General features: G+C 41.6%; 1 long non-coding RNA gene across 1 annotated transcript in view; it reads left to right on the forward strand.

Annotated features, from left to right (window-relative positions):
* Window positions 1-91: 91 nt before the first annotated feature.
* Window positions 92-5345, forward strand: part of LOC104859298 — a 7308-nt gene continuing 2054 nt past the window's right edge. The window contains exons 1-2 of the long non-coding RNA XR_779342.3: window positions 92-308; window positions 4429-4520. This is a non-coding gene — a long non-coding RNA (uncharacterized LOC104859298). The remainder of the gene's footprint in view (window positions 309-4428; window positions 4521-5345) is intronic.

Here is a 5345-nt window from a genome sequence, read left to right on the forward strand (position 1 = left end):
GCCCCGCGCGCGGAGCCCCGCGAGTGAGCGCCGCGAGCGGGAGGAAGCTTTTTGTTTTCCGCCGCGCCGGCCGCGCTGCTTTTCCCCGGGCTGCCGCAGAGCAGGGGACTCCCTCCCTTCCCCGGCTCTCCCCGCCCAGCCCCCAGTCCCCGGCTCTCCGAAACGCATTTCGTTTGCTTTAACAACAAGTGGGGGTGGTGGCGTTCACTCCTCCCTCTCCGTCTCTCCTCCCCTCCTCTCGCCGCGGCTCTTGACACTACTACAAACCAGGACTATAAACATAAACATGTGTCACTGTAACGGGGCAGGTAATCTACGCATTTCTAGGTGGGGTGGGGAGCTCGGGGCTCCGCCGCTTGGGGGATAGTAAAAAAAAATCGCGTTTCATGTGCTCGACGGCTTTGGGGCTCCCCCAGCGCACACACTCACACTCGTGTGATGCCGAGGGCGCTCGGGCGCTCACTCAGCCACACAGACCCACAAAGGCTGACTTGCCGTCACCTGGGTACCCCAAAGCAAAGGCGCTGACACACAGATCCCTCCTTTTCCCGGCCACCGCTGCCATTGCTTCCATTTACCGTACCAAACGTCAATGGAATCCCCTTCCCTTTGAAAATACTCTTTCCCAGACAGCAAGAGATCATTTCCGACCGAAATAGTGCGCCGCTCTTCCTTCCCACAGACAGCACCCACACATTTTGTGCTTAGGAACCCCTCAAAACAGCCAGAAAGGCTGCTGGGATGGCTGAGTTGAAAATCTAGCATGCAAAGGTGTTTTCTTGAGCTTGCCTTCATGCATTTAGCAACTTCTGCTGCAAGTTGCTGCGGCTGGCGCTGTGGATCCGCCACAGCAAGCCTTTATTGTTATTTAGTCTACATTTACACTGTCTCTCCAACTTTTCCCTCCTTCCGCTCCACAAGCTTAGCGACCACTCCTTAAGGTAGAGTAAAGCGAATCCCCTCGCAAGCTTTTAGGCTTAAAGCGATGGGAGACGAAAGAAATGTTCAGATGGGGAAGTGGTTTCCTTTGTTCTTTCATTGTTTCTCCACGAACTGGTGGATACAAGGACAAACACTTACCTTCTCTTCTTTTTGCTCCAAAAATCAGCGGCTCCCATCAGACTTAAAACACACAATCCACCTCGAAAGTAACTACGAACGTGGGGAGTTTGTATTCCATTCTTTTTCGCTCTCTGCCCTCTTTTAGCGTAGGATTAAATTGCCGAGCACGTTGCCGCAAGCTGTAGCCCCCACCACCACCACCCCGCCTTAGTGAATCGGTCACGTTTAGGACACTCTAAGTCCATCCTAATTCTGCCAGTAGAAAAGAGGGTGATGGCGCTCAAACTTTCAAAAGAAAACAGGCCTACGACTCTCCAGAATACTCACAAATAACTGAAATTTTTTATCACTGCTTTTTGCACATTACCAAAGAGTATTTGCTAGGGAATAGTAGGTATATTTTTGAGGAAAGTTTTTTGGTTTGTTTTTTGTTTTGGGTTTTGGGGGGTTGGGTTTTTTGTTTGTTTGGTTGTTTTTTGTTTTTTTTAGTTTATACTTAGTAATGCCTTACTTACACAGATGGAGAAAAAGGCAGGTTTGTGGAAGTATTTAACAGAGCTAGTGCGTTTTCCATAGCATTTGTTGTGCCATGTGTTTTTTTAAAAAACAAATAAAACACTACCACAACCAAGAAAGGAAAGAAGTAGACTTTTAATTAAAATGTTGTGGAAAGAATGAAAAAGAAGTTTACTTGAAATTTATCCGAGTAGAAATTAGTCTCAGAAATGAAAAAGTAAGCGTTTCAAAGTTAAAAGGCTTACTTTTCACTCTATGGTTCCAAAATGTTTTTAAAAACCAAATGTTCTGGCCAGTAGTTAGTGTTCAGTGCCTAGCCTGATGGGCATTACTGCCCAAACCTTGTTTAAATGTGATTACAATGTGATTTGCTGAGGTCATGGATATGAAATGATACTTGCATAGCCATAAATTCAAAGTTGTGATTTTTTTTTTTTTATCTCCCGCTTTTTTTTTTCTGTGTTCCCAGTAGCCGCAGAAAGGAAGCCAGTGATTGGCTCCAGTGCTCCTAGAAGGATTTGGGCTGAAGCCAGGGGAACAGAACCAGAGGATTCCCTTTCCAGGGACTATCATGCTGCTCCTGTCTTATCTTTCCTTTCTCCTCCTGGGTGCTGGGATTTCAGTGTGGCTTCAGCAGCCCCTAGGCAGGCCTCAACGCCCTGTCATCCCTCAGCTCCTGCACGTTTGGCCTTCATGGAGAATCAACAAAAATCCACAGAAATAGTGGTTCTGGAGATTTGTGTATTCTTTCACGTAGAAAGGTGGAATTCTACTTGCTCTGATTTTTCTCCTACATCCTGATCAATTGTAAAAGTCCCTTGTGTCTCATAGGAAAATACTGCAACAAAACAAGATAATTGGGGGGAAAGGCGTTTGCAGTAAGAAAAGTGGCTTTTCTTTGATAGCATTTAATTGGAATTAAAAGATTCTTGAGCTGTAAACATTCTTTATTTATTCAGCACACATAAGGAGGCATTGTTTTATCACCATCATAATTATGGTGTCCTTTAAACTGGCTGATAGCAGGAAAGATAAGGGAATGTGCCTGTAGACAGATGTAGAGCAGGTCTCTTTCCTTTTTTTCCCTCCCTCCCTTCCATCTGTCCCCCCAGCCCCCATTCCTTCCTTGGTCACTAGGGTACCCCACAGCCCTTGAGATGAGATGAGCAGGAAGATTGTGGCCTAACCATTTCTTGTATCATGAAAGTGATTTGTACCACACTCTAATTCGATGCAATCCATAACCTCCTTGTCTCCTATGTTTGTAACTGCTTTTTAGCTTGCAAAAAATGTTTTAGAAGAGTTTCCTATTGCTCACCTGTATAAATTCTCAGCCACTAAGGTTTCCTTCTTTACCTTTGTCTAATTTAGAAAGCACACTCTTAGGGCTTTTTCAGAACAAAGCCTCACAAAAACCCCTTTACCTCCAAGGATTTGCAAATTTATAAAGGCTGCATTGAATTCAAGATGGGTCAGGGGGCAAAAAAAGGGTAGAAGGTCACTGCATTTTGATTATGGGTCAGTAGACAACATGGCATATACTCTGTGCCCCAAACTTCTGTTAGAGACAGGATTTTTAAATGCCTCAAAACAGGAGGATGGGCCCTTGGGAGACTTGCCCTGATATGTCTGAATGGGATAAAAAGAAAATAAATAAATAAGAAAAATATCCTAAGTTATAATTTCAGTTTCCTCTCATTTGAACCTTTTCCTTTTACTCCATTCTCATTTTTCCCTCCCAAAAAGCAGGGAAGATGTGCTCTCCGCTGAGTTTAACTAAGACACTGTTAAGATTTTATTGTCCTACATCCTCAACCAATTCAGCCATGTGAGCTTTAAATTATTACTCTTTTAGGCTTTATATTGTAAATATTATAGTTAATTTTAATCAACAGTCTAAGGGATGTCTTTCATACTTCTGACCACTCTCTTACACTGGAGGCCTTTGTGAAGTTCCTGACTCTCTTCTGTCTGAATTCACTTTTAACAAAATGTGCCTAACAATCACTGAAACAAATGTACATGGCAAAGTTAGGGGGTTGTTGGTAGCAGGGGTGATCCTCATTTAAATTATGTATGTAGACCTGGGAAAGAAAAGGATTATTTTAATGCTCTTCAATACTTTAATTATATGACAGTTGTACTAGAGAAACGCAAAAGTACTCTTAGGTTTTCCTTCAGGTTTTCAAAAGAACTTTCCCCATTAGTAAACTACTCCTGCAAATTGCTATTGCATTTCCAAGCTAACCATTTAAAAGACTGTAAATGCCTTGTGCATTACTCCGCTCCAGAGGAAAGAGGTCATACTGAATTGCCGTGGTATTTAAACATAAAATACAATGAAAATAAATCAAAATAGAGCATCTGAAGGTAAATTTAGCACATTCATGTGAGAGAAGCAAAGACCGATATGTTCATATCTTCATAGCCCATCCCTTTAAAAACTGAAAGTGCTGATTTTTTTTACCATAAATGTGGCAAGTAAATGGACATTAAGAATATAGATCAAAAATATATATATATTTCAATTTGTATTTGCTACAGAGGATTTTCCTTCAGCAAGCAGCTTTGTTTTCAAAGATAAAATACTTTTTACAATAACTAGATTATTAATTTCTCACTGAGTCAATGATCACGTTTAATTAACAAACTCAGTGCATAGCACATATATGCCTAAATTCACAGTCATTCTCCAGATTCACAAAGATGGATATATACATGAATGATAATCTGGGCATATCCATCCACATATGTGCATGCACGTGAGAAACATAGAAGTTGATAAATCCTTTCTTTGAGAAGAATCTGAATACAGTCCATCGTCTGAGTTGGGTTCATCTTTGATTGCAGAGGCGGCTGACATGGTCAACAAATTTATCAAAGAACCCCCTGGCTTTTGAAGAACAGTACTTTATGCATCTGGATCTGCACATCCAGGCAAAGTAAGTAAATTATCGCATAACTTTAAGCATAATTGATAACAGACACCTTTAATTTTTCATCCCCATTCCTTTGGCCAGCTTGCACAGTAATAATCTAAGCCATAAATGCTGGTAGCTATTGATCGAAATCCCCGGTGTGCATGCAAATCCATCTTCAAGTCCCCTGCCTTTCAAGTGTGAGCGCTCAGGGGCCTCTGCTAGATCTTTTCATCGGGATCGACCCCCAATGTGCCTGGAGAAGACCCCGGATATGCATCGTGTGCTGATGGCCACAAGAAAGCTGTCTGTCACATTCTGTGAGTGTGTATGTGTGCATGTGTGCTAAGGCTCCAGCACTGGTGCTGGTGCACACACACAAACGCACACATGAATGCTCACACACATACACACAGTGATGGGGAAGTTAAAGGAACAAAAGAATGTATTAGTCAAGAAGAAAGATATGTAATAGGAGTATTAAAAATGTATAAGTGTAAAGGTGTCTGGATGCACATGGAGACACTGCATAAATAGTGATATATAGACACATTTCCTAAATCCCTCAGCTCTTGTTTTTCTCTCATTAACCCAAAAGATAAGATTATACTTTTAGTTTTTTTTAAAAAATACTTATATCCGACTGGTTTTCAAAAACATCCATGCTATTTTAAAGATGGAAAGAAAGAGAAAAAAGGTAAATTTGAAATGGTCACTAAATCATGTTGCTATGTGTTGGAGGAATAGGAATGTGGTGTGTGTGTGTGTGTGTGTGTATGTGTGTAAATCTAAACAGGAATCAAGAACAACTAAAACTACCTGGCTCAAAAAAAAAAAAAAAAAAAAAAA

The sequence above is a fragment of the Fukomys damarensis genome, unplaced genomic scaffold, assembly GCF_012274545.1.
Source record: "Fukomys damarensis isolate Sample0158 unplaced genomic scaffold, DMR_v1.0_HiC HiC_scaffold_37, whole genome shotgun sequence".
Lineage (NCBI taxonomy): Eukaryota > Metazoa > Chordata > Mammalia > Rodentia > Bathyergidae > Fukomys > Fukomys damarensis.